The sequence below is a fragment of the Odocoileus virginianus genome, chromosome 24 (assembly GCF_023699985.2).
Source record: "Odocoileus virginianus isolate 20LAN1187 ecotype Illinois chromosome 24, Ovbor_1.2, whole genome shotgun sequence".
In the NCBI taxonomy this organism is placed as follows: Eukaryota; Metazoa; Chordata; class Mammalia; order Artiodactyla; family Cervidae; genus Odocoileus; species Odocoileus virginianus.
In genome coordinates, this window is record NC_069697.1 from 41058615 (window position 1) to 41075968 (window position 17354).

The following is a 17354-nucleotide window of genomic DNA, read 5'->3' on the forward strand; positions in this document are numbered from 1 at the left end:
AAAGCCCCTTTCTGTCCCCTAGTTCTTGCTTGCAGAAAAAGGCTTTAGTCTACTAGGCCTTCCCTGAGATCCAACAAGCAGACTCCAGCAGTTGCTAATTAAGGAAGTGAGAGAAGGCAGAAACAAAGGAAAAGCTGTTGAACAAGCAATGATAGCCTAGGCAAGAGTTCAGTGATAAAATAGAGTCCTACCTAGTTCGCTTAAGGTATATATATATATACTAATCAGACACATACCTTTGAGTTGTTCTTCACCCAGGTGAAGGATAGTGACTCACAGTGACCATAGCACATAGACCCCAGACTGATTGGAACCATAAGGTTGATGATTAAGACTGTTACCACAGAACAGTCCATGAAAAGTCAGAAGGAAGTCCATGAGCTGTAAACCCACACCCCAAAAGTTGCCTTTAAAACACCCTCCCCTGAAAGCCACTGGGGAATTGAGTCCTTTAAGAACGAGCCACCTGTACTCCTTGCAATAAATTTAATTTCCTTCACTATACTCTGTTGTTAGTAGCTTGACTTTGCTTCTCATGAGTAAGAGGACCCAAGTTCAGTTTGGTAACAGTTTTTCCAAGTAAAAGAAAATATATCTTGGTTGTTGGGACCTAGGAATGCTGCAAAAGACTGAACAAAGGTCTACAACAGTGAACCATTTTGAGTCTGATAGGACTTAGGACAAAAGGGTGTTTGGGTATGAAACAACTGAGAAACTGGGAAAAACTATCTTGTTAATAGTGCTTAAATCCTAGACAAATCTCCATCCCCATCCATTAGGTTTCCTAACCAGTGAGATCTATGTGTTGTAGGGGCTGGTACAAGGAATGATTTGCTTTTTCTTTCCACTCTGAGAGATTTGTTGGCATATAAGAGTGGGGTTTAAAGTAAAAAGTGTAACTTCAATATCAACTAGAATTAAGCAAGGTTTCCCATTAATTTTAATGGGAAGCTGCTGGTAATAGTTTGCAGTTTGCTGGAGAATCTCTTGGAGTCCCATCAACTCTGGGAACAAGTCATATGGGGGCCTTCCCTTGGGAGCAGATATGGGGGCACTAAGGTTGAAGAATTTGCATAGGACCTTGAAGCATAATCCTTTGTCTAGTGTCTCGGTTGATTTCAAATGAGACAAAGTGCCTTAGGCCAGCATTTTGATGGTGGACCCCTACAAGGGTATAATATAAGAGGCTGAGGTATTATCTTAGATCTCTAGTCTTGCATCTGTAATATCTGTAAGGGCAACAGCTTGGCAGAATTTTGTTTATGATCTTGCTCTAAGATCAGTTCAAAACACTTAGCTATGGGACTTACCTGGTGGTCTAGTGGCTAAGACTCTGTGCTCCCAGTGCAGGGGGCCTGGGTTCTATCCCTGGTCTGGGAACTAGATCCCACATGCCCCAACTAAGACTGCATGTACTGTAACTAAGACCCGGCACAGTCAAATAAATAACTGAATAAAAATAAATAAATATTTTTTAAAATGCTCAGCTATGATCATGAACTCAGTCAGACTGGGCCCCCCTCCATCCTATTTTCTGCCTTTTTAAAAAATCAATCCACTAATCTCAGGTGATCAGTTCAGTTCAGTTCAGTTCAGTTGCTCAGTCATGTCCAACTCTTTGCGACCCCCTGAATCACAGCACACCAGGCCTCCCTGTCCATCACCAACTCCCGGAGTTTACTCAAACTCATGCCCATTGAGTCGGTGATGCCATCCAGCCATCTCATCCTCTGTCATCCCCTTCTCCTCCTGCCCCCAATCCCTCCCAGCATCAGGGTCTTTTCCAATGAGTCAACTCTTCACGTGAGGTGGCCAAAGTATTGGAGTTTCAGCTTCAGCATCAGTCCTTCCAATGAACACCCAGGACTGATCTCCTTTAGGATGGACTGGTTGCATCTCCTTGCAGTCCAAGGGACTCTCAAGAGTCTTCTCCAACATCACCGTTCAAAAGCATCAATTTTTCAGCACTCAGCTTTCTTCACAGTCCAACTCTAACATCCATACATGACCACTGGATAAACCATAGCTTTGACCAGGCGGACCTTTGTTGGCAAAGCAATGTCTCTGCTTTTTAATATGCTATCTAGGTTGGTCATAACTTTCCTTCCAAGGAGTAAGCGTCTTTTAATTTCATGACTGCAGTCACTATCTGCAGTGATTTTGGAGCCCCAAAAAATAAAGTCTGACACTGTTTCCACTGTCTCCCCATCTATTTCCCATGAAGTGATGGGACCAGATGCCATGATCTTAGTTTTCTGAATGTTGAGCATTAAGCCAACTTTTTCACTCTCCTCTTTCACTTTCATCAAGAGGCTTTTTAGTTCCTCTTCACTTTCTGCCATAACGGTGGTGTCATCTGCATATCTGAGGTTACTGATATTTCTCCCGGCAATCTTGATTCCAGCTTGTGCTTCTTCCAGCCCAGCGTTTCTCATGATCTACTCTGCATATAAGTTAAATAAGCAGGGTGACAATACACAGCCTTGACATACTCCTTTTCCTATTTGGAACCAGTCTGTTGTTCCATGTCCAGTTCTAACTGTTGCTTCCTGACCTGCATACAGGTTTCTCAAGAGGCAGGTCAGGTGGTCTGGTATTCCCATCTCTTTCAGAATTGTCCACAGTTTATTGTGATCTCAGGTGATAACCATTTATTAATAGGCAACTAGAACATGTTAGGTGACCCTACTTATTAAGGACCTGGAATGCCCCAGAAAGAGGGCTTCTAAATGAAGATTTTAGGGCTTCTAAAAATCTGCCACAGATCCATCTTTCTTTTGTTTGCATGACTGAATAATAGACCAATCAGTTTGGGCAAGGGAGGCTCTAGGAATGGTTTATACAAGGTCAGTTGCTGTTTTGTGAACTTTTTATGGTCAAGGGTCTTGAATATGATTCTCAGGGTTTGCCATTTTGTCTCCTGCATTCATGATTTTGGGCTTCATCAGGTCCTATGAACACATGCACAAGCTGATAAAGTTCTGGCGTCCTAGGATTGTAGGCCCCAATAATGAGTCTAAACTCATAAAAAAACAAAAACCTTTGGGGGATCCTCCATAGGTTTAGGAAATTTCTTAACTATGATCCTTAGTTCAGTCTTTGATCAATGGGAGAAAGATACCTGAGGTGGTTTGTCTGCAACCTCAGGTATTTTTATCTTAAAAAGTAACTGTTTAATAAAAGTATTTTTAGTTTAAAAAGTAACTGTTTATTTTAAAATAATCTGTTTAATTCCATTTAACAGTCTCTTCAGAGTAGAAAGGCAGTTCAGACAGAGAATCATAAAAAGTGAGGCAAAGAAGGATAGACAGGAGAAGTGTCATGTTAGTCCTGTTGTCTTTTATTTTAGGTACCTCTTTTATTTTTAATTTTTTATTAACCCATTTTAACAAGTTTTTATATGAAGTTACTTTGGATCTTGAAGACTTTTGGAAGTTTCTGCATCCCAATTCAAATAGGTATCCCATTCTGTTTAATTCAGGAAACTACTTTCAAATGCACTTCCTAAATGAATGATTTTATCTAATTGGAACATTCCCCATAACGGTCATTGTAATTTGTTGGGAGCCGCCGGGATGCGCCCAGTCCGTGACAAGGTCATGGGACGAGAGAGGAACCTGCAAGGCAGCTCTTCCTCACATGGGGCTGCCCCAGGGACCCAATATGTCCCCTCCGGAGCCGCGGGGACGAGAAAGGAACCTGCAAGGCAGCTCTTCCTCACATGGGGCTGCCCCAGGGACCCAATATGTCCCCTCCGGAGCCGCGGGGACGAGAAAGGAATCTGCAAGGCAGCTCTTCCCCTCGAGGTTGTCCCAGGGGCCCGGTATGTCCCTTTCTTCCTTCTGTCTTACTGTTGTTGGGCTTTCTATTAATTTTTGGAAATGATAATATATAGTAATAAGGCCTCGCTGGAAAAGTCCAAGCCTTTTTGGAAATGCTCAAGATTGCTCTGGCTCAGGACATGACCATAAACATCAAGTCATAAAAGAAAAGGCCGCAGGTATAGTTTGGCTGCTTGCTTAAAAGATTATAATGTTCTAGAATAGAAAAGAGTAGAGGTATTTAGGTTTAGAAGTAGATATACTGCTTTAGTTTACTTGCTTCTTGGTTGAAAGGGTTTTCACTATTGCTATTTCCTTGCTGCTATTTGTTCATTGTTTCCCTTTCTTAAAACAACATGGGATATTATGGGTATTTTTGTAAAATTAGAAAATGGGGTATATAGGATTTTAATAGAAGATTTATATTAACCAGCTTTACTGCCATTATCTTACTATTAATAGAGGTGTTTTGCTGCTTTAGAGGTGTTTTTGCTGTTTAATAGTTAATCGTTGTAAATCGAGATTTTGTGATTTCAGGTAAAGAAAAATATCAGGTTTTTCTCATGGTACTATTTTCAGAAATGTCAAACATGTTACTGTAACCCTTCCCTTGTATTGTTTTATTGTCCAAAGAATTTACACTATATCTGAGACTTGTGGAACATTGTTTTTGTTAGAGTGAGAATGTTAGGCCATTGAGGCAAGAAGATTATGTACGGGACATTTAAGTATAAACCCTGTAATCGGAAACGTTCTAGATGAATGCTTAGGGGAAAAACATGGGGAAAAAATATTGACGGAAGCACAAACCAATATCTGATGTAATATGTGGTGACTTAAGGGGGAGGTAACATTCATTCTATAAAAACTGGGCTATCCTAAAAATAAAATTAAAAACAAGCTACCTCTTCTACGCAACGCCTGTGTGTGTGTCTGTCTGTCTGTCTTCTTCCTCGCCGACGCCACTCATCCCATGGGTATTCCTGGTCCTGCCGGGGCTGGACCTCGGCAGTAATTCTAGGTTGTTTTAATACTATTTTTCCTATTTTTGTGGGTATTTACAGCTTCCAGGATTATAGCTCTTGGACAAAAATTAAACAGGTGTGCTGGAAGGTAGCACGCTTGGATCTTTAGAAATTAAAGATCCGATCTCTTTTAGCAGGCCTTTACCTATACAAGACAAACAAATATGTGCCCTTTGCTGCAGTTTGGGCAAGAAAAAGGGTCTGTGTGTACCACAAATAGTTCCCAACATGGAACCTGGGGCTGGGAAAAATGATTGAATAAGCAGGCCTCAAATAAAATTGCAAACTGATTCCAAATAAATGAGGAATCACAGCTGCTACCAGCAGTTCTCAGGAATCTGGGAACAGAATCAAGGGCTGGGAATTTCCAATCAAATGGGCAATTATGGCTCGGACTACCGGGAGCTCTGATTGTGGAACTAGTGATTCTAGAAAAATAGGGAATGGGCTGGAAAGCCAGTTAGATCGGGAGCTCGACACAAAGAGAGAAACTTACCCACAGCTTTTGAAAATGATGAGAAGGATAATGAACTCAGGTTCACGGGTACCATGCCTGTATTTCTTCTTGTCCCAAATGCCATCAGACATTCACTTCATATCCCACTGCTGTCACCAAATCTGTTCTAAAAATGAAAACTTTAAAGTAAGTTTTAAAGATCTGATTGGCTTTGTTAAATATTCAAGAATCAGGTAGCATCCCACCTACCAAGTGACAAGAGTTCCAAAGGGCTATGGGGAGGGAAGGAGTTTTAAAGGCAGGACAAGGAAGTCATAAAGGGAAAAAAGAATTATTTCAGATTAGGTCCTCTTCCTTTTGGGAAAACAAAGTCTTAGTACTTGAGTTAGCTCACCTTCCTTTAGAGGATAGAGAGGACTTTCCTGGTGGCTAAGATAGTAAAGAATCCGCCTGCAGTGCAAGAGACCCGTGTTCCATTCCTGGATTAGGAGGAACCCCTGGAGAAGGGAATGGCTACCTACTCTAGTATTTTTATTTTATTGTATCTGTTTGTTTCGACTATTATGGGTCTTTGCTGCTGCTAGGGTTTTTCTCTACTGGAGTGAGCGGGAGCTCCTCTTCATTTACTACACAGGCTCCTCATTGCAGTGGCTTCTCCTGTTGCGGAGACGGGCTCTAGGGCTCAAGGGCTCGGTAGCTGTGGTTCCTGGGCTGCTGAACACAGGCTCAGTAGCTGTGGCACACGGCTTTAGCTGCTCCATGGCAAGTGGGATCTTTCCCGACGAGGAATCGAACCTGGGTCTCCTGCATTGGCAGGTAGAGTCTTTCACCACTGAGACACCAGGGAAGCCCCCCTACTCCAGGATTCTTGCCTGGAGAATTCTGTGGACAGAGGAGCCTGGCAGGCTATATACAGTCCATGGGGTCGCAAAGAGTCAGATAGGACTGAATGACTAACACTTCCACTTTCATGAGAAAGATTACCTTATGGGTATTGACTAGAAGATTCCTGATGGACTGGTTAAGACTGCATTTCTGGGAGAAGTTGGAGCTTCACTTAGACTAGTTATTAAACTCTTAGTTAATGTGTGGCCTAGCATACGTGACTGTTTTGAACCTGCGCTTTTCCTTTTAAAACGTGAAAGCAGCCGTAGGCAATATGTGAACAAATGAATAAAGTTGTATTTTAATAACTTTTTTATGGGCCCCAAAATTTAAATTTTGTATAATTTTCATGTGTCATAAAATACTCTTCTTGTTTGGATTTTCATGTGTAGTAAAATATCATTCTTCTTTGAATCATTTAGAAAGGGCTCTGCAGAAATAGGCAATTGGTTGGATTTGACCATTAGGCTATTGTTTGCTGGTGCCTGACTTAGTCACTTTCCCAAGGCCATACAGCTAAAAATGGTGGACCTGAAGCATTAGATCCGTGTGGTGTGACTGTAATCTACACATTTAATGACATCTGCTTCTCATTTTGTAAAAATGTACTACTGTTGAGGAATTGAGTTAGTAGGACCGAAAGGAAACATTTAGTCAAAATCAGCAAAAAGGACTACTGGATAGCCTTTCAGTGGAGTACTGGAGTCTCCAAGAATGTGACTGGGCTATTTTATAACTCTGTGTGTTGTAGCAAAGCAATAGCTATGCAAATAATCCTTGACTAAAGGCAGGCAGCTAAATTCCATCTGGTGGAGGGCCAGTACTACCCTACTGTGAAAAAGTCAGCTCTCTATCCACTTATAAATTCATTTCAATATTCCTTATCTATACATATGTCTATCCTTTTTAAGGATAAAGTGAGAGTCAGAATTTTACCATTTTGAAATTATCCTCTTAACAGTTTTGAAGGTCTTCATGAGATGCCCAATGGATTCACCCAACAAAGCTAGCTGAAATTTGCTTACTCTCTGTTATTTTTAATTTTAATTGTATTTCTATGAATTTTGTGTTTTGATTTGTTTATGGCCAGTAAATCTTTCCCCATTGGTAAGATAAATGATTGGAAATTTTATTTATGGTCTATTTAGTATTTTTTGAAAAGGGATTATTGGATTATAGAGATCTACAGATATTTGTTCATTCTTTTTATGTTTGTATGTCTAATTGACTATTTTGAACTAAATCAAAAGTGGGAGTGATTGGAGATGCTACATTGCTGGCTTTGGAGACGGGGTAAAGGGCAGCAAGCCGAGGAACACAGGTCACCTCTAGAGCTTCCAGAATGAATGCAGCCCCTTTATTTCACCTCTTTTCAGCCTCCAGACCTCCAGAAAATAGTAAATTTGTATTTTTAAGCCACTAAGTTTGTGGTAGTTTGTTACAACAGCAACAGGAAACTAATACAGATTCTTTAACACTATGTCCTCCTTTAACCAGGATATAATTGGCAGGAGGAAGAAGAGTTGGAAGGAGCTGTTACAACAAAGAATCCATTGGAGGACCCTGAGAGTTCAAAACATAGTGACTTTTCATTGGCTGAGCTGTGATACTCTCTCATTGACTGAGCTTTCGCCAGGCAAGGAGAAATTATTCTTCTTCCTGGCTGTGTTGTGGAACAGTAACTTTCTACTGAAGTTGCAAAGAATATATTTTCCTGTTGGGTCTGCAGTTACAGTCAATCGATAAGATATAAGAGCTCCCCTTTCAGGACTTTCAACTCCATTTTGTTTTGTTTTTTTGAAGTTCCAACTCCATTTTAAATGAAGTTTCTGTTCATTGATTTTCACTCTGCCATCTGAAGCTTATCAGTCTCTCCTCTTCTCCTGGCTGACTTTTCCACTTTTTTCTGTTTACGCATAGTGTCCTGACTGGACTGCCCACCAAGTTCCTCTTTCTAGTCTAAGGATGACCTCAACACTGGTAGAGAACAGAGACGAGGATGTACACACCTTGAGTGGAAGGAAGTCCTTCCTGAACCAGCGCTCCAGATGTGCACATCCCAAAAGACGTCCTCCTCTAACTGTGCTCTTGTGACATAATAAGAAATATATATTGGGTCTTCCTCCCCAGTTTCTGGCACAGAGCTCCTAAAACTCTTGTAATTTCCTAAGTGATAAGAGGTGAAGGACCATCTTTTGTTATAGCATTTAGTTTTTGTCCCCGGTTCCTGAAATAGCTCTTAGAGCAATAGAGGTGGAAGTAGTGTATTTTGTTATTCATAACAAGCCCCTTCCTACCAGAAATAAGTTTATGTTAATGAAGTGATTTTTGAAAATCCGCTAAGGATGGGAGCTTTTTGCCAGGGAAACTGACTGTGTGATTAGAGGATTGGAACTTTCAGCTCCACCTCCCCACCTCAAGGGAGGGGAGAGGGACTGGACATTAAGTTAATCACTAATGGCCAATAGTTTAGTCAATCATGACTACCAAAGAAAACCTCCAGAACAGTCCTAATCAAATGGGTTTGAAGTGTCCAGGTGGTGAACACATTCACATGTGGGGAAGATGGCATGCCTGGAGAAGGCTTGGAAGCTCTCAGCTCCTTCCTACATACCTTGCCCTGTTCATCTCTTCTGCTTTGCTGTTCCTGAGTTGTATGTTGTATCACTATTTTTTTTTTGTCCCCGCCCCTGTTGTATCACTTTTTTATAGTTGATTTACAACTTTTTTTAAAGTTTCAGATACACAGCAAAGTGATTCAGTTACTTATATATATAAGAATCTGCAGATTCTTTTCCACTATAGTTAATTACAAGATATTTAATATAAAAAAAAGATATTTAATATAGTTCCCTGTGTTATACAGTAAGACCTTGTTGTTTATCTGAGTTATATCTTTTATAATAAAGTGGTAAATGTGTTTCACTGAGTTCTATCAGCTGTTTTAGCAAATTATTGAACCTAAGGAAAGAGACATGGAAAACTTCAGTTTGTTGCCAAGTAGGACAGGAGTTGTGGATAACCTGGGAACCTACTACTTGGGATTGGCATCTGAAGTGGGGACAGTCTTCTGGGATTGAGCCTTTACCCTATGAATTCTGGCGCTATCTTCAGGAAGATAGCGTCAGAATTGAATTGAATTGTAAGACATCCATTGGTGTCTGCCAAGAACTGGAGAAGAGTTTGGTGTGGAAAATCCACTGGTTTTGGTCTCATTAGTGTTGTGAGTGAATAGAAAGAGAAATGAAGCTTTTCTTTCAGCCGTTCTTCCCTCCCTCGATTCTACAAAATAGGACAGTCCTTCAAACTGTCGTTTTCAGTCAGTCAGGTTCAGTTCAGTTGCTCAGTCGTGTCAGACTCTTTGTGACCCCATGGACCGCAGCACGCCAGGCCTCCCTGTCCATCACCAGCTCCTGGAGTTTACTCAAACTCATGTCCATTGAGTTGGTGATGCCATCTAATCATTTCGTCCTCTGTCATCCCCTTCTCCTCCTGCCTTCAATCTTTCCCAGCATCAGAGTCTTTTCAAATGAGTCAGCTCTTCTCATCAGGTGGCCAAAGTATTGGAGTTTTAGCTTCAGTAACAGTCCTTCCAATGAACACCCAGGACTGATCTCCTTCAGGATGGACTGGTTGGATCTCCTTGCAGTCCAAGGGACTCTCAAGAGTCTTCTCCAACACCACAGTTCAAAAGCATCAATTCTTCTGTGCTCAGCTTTCTTCACAGTCCAACTCTCACATCCATACATGACTACTGGAGAAACCATAACTTTGACTAGACGGACCTTTGTTGGCAAAGTAATGTCTCTGCTTTTTAATATGCTGTCTAGGTTGGTCATAACTTTTCTTCCAAGGAGTAAGCATCTTTTAATTTCATGGCTGCATTACCATCTGCAGTGATTTTGGAGCCTAAGAAAATAAAGTCTGACAGTGTTTCCATTGTTTCCCCATCTATTTGCCATGAAGTGATGGGACCAGATGCCATGATCTTAGTTTTCTGAATGCTGAGCTTTAAGCCAACTTTTTCACTCCCCTCTTTCACTTTCATCAAGAGGCTTTTTAGTTCCTCTTCACTTTCCGCCATAAGGGTGGTGTCATCTGCATATCTGAGGTTATTGTTATTTCTCCCAGCAATCTTGATTCCAGCTTGTGCTTCTTCCAGCCCAGCGTTTATCATGATGTACTCTGCATATGTTAAATAAGCAGGGTGACAATATACAGCCTTGACGTACTCCTTTTCCTATTTGAAACCAGTCTGTTGTTCCATGTCCAGTTCTAACTGTTGCTTCCTGACCTGCATACAGGTTTCTCAAGAGGCAGGTCAGGTGGTCTGGTATTCCCATCTCTTTCAGAATTTTCCGCAGTTTATTGTGATCCACACAGTCAAAGGCTTTGGCAGAGTCAATAAAGCAGAAATAGATGTTTTTCTGGAACTCTCTTGCTTTTTCAACGATCCAGCAGATGTTGGCAATTTGATCTCTGGTTCCTCTGCCTTTTCTAAACCCAGCTTGAACATCTGGAAGTTCATGGTTCACGAGTTGTTGAAGCCTGGCTTGGAGAATTTTGAGCATTACTTTGCTAGCGTGTGAGATGAGTGCAATTGTGCAGTAGTTCGAGCGTTCTTTGGCATAGCCTTCCCTAGGGATTGGAATGAAGATTGACCGTTTCCAGTCCTGTGGCCACTGCTGAGTTTTCTAAATTTGCTGGTATATTGAGTGCAGCACTTTCACAGCATCATCTTTTAGAGTTTGAAATAGCTCAACTGGAATTCCATCACCTCCACTAGCTTTGTTTGTAGTTCCTAAGGCCCACTTGACTTCACATTCCAGGAAGTCTGGCTCTAGGTGAGTGATCACACCATTGTGATTATCTGGGTCATGAAGATTTTTTTTTGTATAGTTCTTCTGTGTATTCTTGCCACCTAAAATGTTGTTTTAGATTCACATATAAAACAGAAACACTTCCTTATTATATATTGCTATGTTTTCTGGTGTCCATATAATATAGTTGGGGGGAAGAGCTATTTTTATTTAAAAACAAAAAAGAAAAATTTATGAGACAGCAATATCAGTTTTGTTTTAAAAAAAAAAGAGGAAAAAATGTGTGTCTGTGTACATATTAGAAGACAATGACATTTACAGTGGTCAATGCCAGTGATAGGGTTACAACTGATTTTAATGGTTCACTTGCCTTTTCATCATTTTCTAGCCTATTACAAAAATAATAAAAAGGATACATCATACATAGCATCCTCATATTTTTAATTTTTTCATGGTGCCTCAATAATCCACCAAATTGTAAGAAATTCGTAAATGAATGAGAAGCATACAAGTCAGACTGATTTGTCCAGGGACAAGAAATGCCTCAAATAATCCTAAAAACACTTATCAGAGCTGCAAAAACAATGCTAAAGAACTAAGTATCTGGACCCAAAGCCAGACCAAGCAGCTGTATTCACGGTAGATTCCCATGACACTGAGATGGTACTGAGTAAATGCGCAAGTATTCTGAGTGGGCTCTATCATGCAGAAGTTATCTTTTATCACACTGTGCATGGGTTTTGCTCTCTTTTTGCTTTCTAAACCATTTCCTTGCACCAATCTCTCTCTCTCTTGGGGTGAGGTCCAGACAAGAGTATGAGAATTCTTAGTTGCCACATGAATGCCTCATTGGAGTGAAGAAAATGAGATTTCATTTGTGAGGAGGCACCCAAGAAGAGTGGTCATTCTCTTCTAACAGCTTATAAAGATGTGAATAGAATTGTTTTTGTTTTTACTTCTTTCTTCAGGACTCTCTCAACAGTACTGATAGGAGACTATGGTAAGCAACACCGTCCCCAGAATCGACCACCCTATAGTATGTCTCTTTGGCAGATTAGTTCTTTTTTGTTTTGTTTTGTTTACCACAGCAAGCGCTTTTAATAAGAAGACAAAATTTGCACAAGAGCCACATTCTGGGGAATGTAGACGAGCTATCGCAAGTAGTAATTCTACTGGAAGTATAAAATAAGGCTCTCTCAGAGTACAAATGTACAGGAGGAAATGATTTAAAATCGGTTTATGATTTGTAGTCACATTACATTGTGTTAAACACTGAAAACAAGCATATTAATTAAAAAGCCAGCTAAATGGCAATTGAACATGTATACAAATCTTAGTCCACAAAGTTCATGTAAACCGTTTTAAGTACTTCATTTCAACACAAAAGAAATGAACAAGTGAAGAGATACATCTCAAAGTATTAATTTATGACTGTGACAAAAATCAAGAGAACTTATATTGGAAAAGGGTTACATTACCAATAAAACCATGCAGAAGACAGACCACATAACACAAAGCCAGTGGTGCTGAGCTGTTTTAAGCTGGTTATTTTCTAAGAAGCAGCAGACTTGGGAAGGGGTCTGAAAATCAAGAAGCAAAAGGAGTTGCTGTTTTGTAGGAAATATTTTCTGTAAGGAAAATCTTCATTTGCAAGGGTGTTTCCTTCTCTGCGCCTTGAAGAGGATGACCAAGTCTCTAGAAACATTGATCAATAGAGAAGGCAAAGACAAATCTGTATCAGAATCACCTTTGTTTACTGTGCTTTTCCTGGTAGCCGCTCGTGACCGACTCTCCCTACCTTTAGCCTCTCTTTTGTCTTTAGCTGAGGATGGTATTTAAGGTGAGAGCTTTGGCCATCTGGGCGAGTACTCAGTTTTTCTGTTTTTCTGTCACGTATATGCTTCCCATGTGGCTCAGCTGGTAAAGAATCCACCTGCAATGCAGGAGACCTGGATTCGATCCCTGAATTGGGAAGATTCCCTGGAGAAGGGAAAGGCTACCCACTCCAGTATTCTGGCCTGGAGAATTCCATGCACTATACTGTCGCAAAGAGCTGGACACGACTGAACGACTTTCACTTTGGCTTCCCTGATAACTCAGTTGAAGTATTAAGTTATTGGGGCTTCCCAGGTGGCACTAGTGGTGCCGCTTGCCAAAACAGGAGACACAAGAGGTTTGATCCCTGGGTCAGGAAGATCCCCTGGATGAGGACATGGCAATCCACTCCAGTACTTTTGCCTAGAGAATCCCATGGACAGAGGAACCCGGTAGGCTACAGTCCACAGGGTCACAGAGTCGGACACAATTGAAGAAACTTAGCACACACACACACATATATGTTATTAAACTTTGTTTCATTTTCTCCTGTTAATTTGCTTTGTGTCAATTTTAGTTCTTAGATCAGAAAAATCTAGAAGAGTATAGGAATATCTCTCCCTCCCAAGCATTGGTTCCTCTAGGCTGATAACATGGCTCTCTCTGCCTGACTTCATTTCCCCCAGAGGCCTCCCTGACTCTTCCTTTGATCCTGTCCTGGAGAGAATTTCCTACCAAACTTCTGGACGTGCCTCACTCCTGAGTCCTTAGATATTCAGAAGGAACCCCTGCTACATGGTAACTAATATACAGGCAGAGCAAAAAATATGCTATTTTAAAAAACATATCTCTGTAATTAAGCCCTAGGCTCTTTAACTCTATCCCCAAGGAATGTGATTGTAAGACTCATCACTTCTTGAGTCATCCCCTCAGACACTTTATAATGTGTCAACTGTTTTTAAAAAAAATATTTTGACACTTATTAAAATGTTAAGGAAGACTTTATGTAAGACTATTGCAATCGAGGTGTTGTAACAGGGGAGAACTATTCAGCTCACCTCCAAATACAGCCAAGACAGCTGGGAATGTATAGCCCATGAGCTGAGTAAGAAATCAGTGGGTGGAAAATTACTAGGAGGCAACATCAAAGGTAGGAAGATTCTAAATAAACTGACTTAGCAGGATTCTTACTACAACTGAGGTACGTACGCTAAAGATAGGACATGGGCCAAGGCCAAACCCTAGTTGAAAACAGGGCTCAGAGGAACCTAAGTTTGGTCAAGGAGAGAATCTTTGTCACAATATTTCCTGTTTTAAGATGTAGGTCCTAGAACTGAATGATGTAACACAGACATGATCTGATCAGTGCAGGGTCTAGAGGGTTCTGTCCTTTCTTGGTGTGAATGCTAAATTTCTCCAATTTATAAGGTTGTTGTGAGATTGCTGGGTAGACACAGAGCCCCCTTATATGGTTGGTTCATAATTAACATTGCAGACAGGTGTTTACTCACAAGAACTCTCTTTCAATCTTTCCATCATCTTACTACTGATGCTAAAAGCTAGACCTGTGTGCAGTGGTGCTGAATCAAATCTCATAGACAGATTCTTGGGTGAAGTAGAAAAAAATAGCTTTATTGCTTTGCCAGGCAAAGGGGGACACAGTGGGCTTGTGTCCTTCAAAACTGTGTGTCCCAACCTGGGAGGATTTGGTGAGGAATTTTATAGGAATGGTTCAAGGGTGGAGTTACTGATAAGATTAGGTGTGTGCACTCCTTTAATCTAACCTCACATGATCTCCTGATGAGCTATTCTGGTTCCTTTAATCTGGTCTCCGATGGTCTTCTCTGGAATGAAGAATGCTAGCATCTTCCATTTATTGAGGGTTTTAGTTCTATAAAGAGTTCAAAGATATTGTTATGGGAATCCCTTGAGTAGAAACCAGGACCCTGCCCCAAGACTACACTATTGTTTCTTGACTGCTCTTCTCTTGTCTCTGCAACTCCTCCCTTCCTTGATCAGCAACTGTTGGTGTCTTCCCTTTGGGACTCAGAGGAGGTCTTGGAAACAGGAGTCTATCTCCTACAGACAAGAAATGGGGGACAGAAAGGCTTCCATGCCCAGGAACCCCAGGGGGGTCCTGCTCTTTTTCAGAAGTGGCTCCACTCTGGGCCTAGGAATTTATTTCAATAACTGGACATTACCATCCTCATTCGCTGTTCTACACTGCTTTGTGCAATATTTCACAAGTCTATGCCATGATGAGGGATACTGCACAATTTAATGCTAATCCTGTGAACTACCTTGAGCTTACAGTTGGTGCAATAGCTGAACAGATGCTGTGCTTCAAGTTTTCAAGGGATCCTGTAGCATCCCTGTGAGTTTGCTACAGCACTTCAGGGCACCTTGAAGCACAGCTTCAGAACCATGGCCTTGGTAGACACTTCATCCCTTTTATAAATTGGAAAAGGAGTACATCAAGGCTGTATATTGTCACCCTGCTTATTTAACTTATATGCAGAGTACATCATTCGAAACGCTGAGCTGGATGAAGCACAAGCTGGAATCAAGATTGCTGGGAGAAATATCAATAACCTCAGATATGCAGATGATACCATCCTTATGGCAGAAAGTGAAGAAGAACTAAAGAGCCTCTTGATGAAAGTGAAAGAGGGGAGTGAAAAAGTTGGCTTAAAGTTCAACATTCAGACAACTAAGATCATGGCATCTGGTCCCATCACTTCATGGCAAATAGATGGGGAAACAGTGGAAACAGTGGCTGGTTGATTTTATTTTGGGGGCTCCAAAATCACTGCAGGTGGTGATTGCAGCCATGAAATTAAAAGATATTCCTTGGAAGAAAGTTATGACCAACCTAGACAGCATATTAAAAAGCAGAGACATTACTTTGCCATCAAAGGTCCATCTAGTCAAGGCTATGGTTTTTCCAGTAGTTATGTATGGATGTGAGAGTTGAACTATAATGAAAGCTGAGAGCCGAAGAATTAATGCTTTTGAACTGTGGTGTTGGAGAAGACTCTTGAGAGTCCCTTGGACAGCAAGGAGATCCAACCAGTCCGTCCTAAAGGAAATCAGCTCTGAATATTCATTGGAAGGACTGATGTTGAAGCCGAAAGTGCAATACTTTGGCCACCTGATGCGAAGAGCTGACTCATTTGAAAATACCCTGATTCTGCGAAAGATGGAGGGCAGGAGGGGAAGGGGACAACAGATGGTTGGATGGCATCACTGACTCAATGGACATGGGTTTGGGTAAACTCCGGAAGTTGGTGATGGACAGGGAGGCCTGGCGTGCTGCGGGTCATGGGGTCGCAAAGAGTCGGTCACGACTGAGCGACTGAACTGAACTGAACTGATACTAGTATCTCTCTGAACAGGGAACTGCCATTCCAACAAACAAAGGATGCTGCCTGCCATCGCAGTTCTGCAAGGAGCAAGCCATTCGTCACCGTAGCCGCCCACCAGTGGGGCGTCCTCAGGGGCATTCAGGATGAAGAGAAAAAGGAAGCACTCTGTGCTTTGGGGACTGGCCCTAAAGAGTTAAGATGCATATCTAAGGAATAATTTCAGCAAATCCAGAGTTTTTTCATCTTCCCATACAAATAAAAGCATGTAAAGCATAAGCTTGAGATGACAATTTTTTTGTGATTAGCAGTAGTCTTTTGTCATTTGCAGTAATATTTTGATGTTCAACTACATGATTTTTTCCAGCCCAAAGCCCCGCTATATAGCCTGACTCCTCCCTTCTCTCTTCAAAACAGTTCCTCAGATCTACCTGAAAGGCTATACTCCTGGCTAGAGACCTCGATAAGTTATAAACTTAACTCCAAACTTTTTAAGTTGTGAGGTTTTCTTCAGTCAAAATTTTTTTAAAAAATTTCGGTTTTGTTATTTGAAGACTTATTGGCCAGAGTCACTCAACTAGTAACTTCTGTACGAGGAGCAGAAAAAGATAATATTTGGGACATTAGAAGTTAATGTCAGTGAAAATAATGAAACATGGGAGAAAGATGAACTAAGAAAGTCTTAGAAAATGAGATGAGAAATCTTGATCTTACTAAATCACTCAACACATGTCAAAGTGTATCACAGAACACATTTTTTTTCTTTTGAATTAGGGCCAGCTTTGGCTATTTGGCTTTGATTGACAGTTGGGATAGTCTGGAATGAAAGGGAGCTGATGAAACTACACTCCCACAGCAAAACATAGGGTTGTTTTGTTTTTAATCTTTAAAAACCAAGTGTTAAAAAGAAATAAGAAGCCCAAAATGGGATAATTTGCCCCTTACTACAGCAAATCAGGACTTAATTGCTATCTCAACCCTTCCCAGAAATATGGCCTTTAAAATAGTCCATCTGAAGTTTCCTGATTATCAGTGAAATGACCTGTATGATAAAGACCCCTGCCTTTCCCCACACCGGAAAAGATGATATCCTGGCCCCAAATGATCTTTTCATTTTTTTTCCAGCTAATGGCTTCCTTGCCACCACCCCCACTTCTAGAGAAGTTTTC

The 17354-nt window shown here is 41.0% G+C and overlaps 1 long non-coding RNA gene across 1 annotated transcript in view; it reads left to right on the forward strand.

Moving 5' to 3' along the window:
• The window catches only part of LOC139030857 (uncharacterized), a 132859-nt gene extending 116412 nt beyond the window's left edge, over positions 1-16447 (forward strand). The window contains exon 3 of the long non-coding RNA XR_011483291.1: positions 16219-16447. This is a non-coding gene — a long non-coding RNA (uncharacterized lncRNA). The remainder of the gene's footprint in view (positions 1-16218) is intronic.
• The last annotated feature ends 907 nt before the right edge of the window (positions 16448-17354 follow it).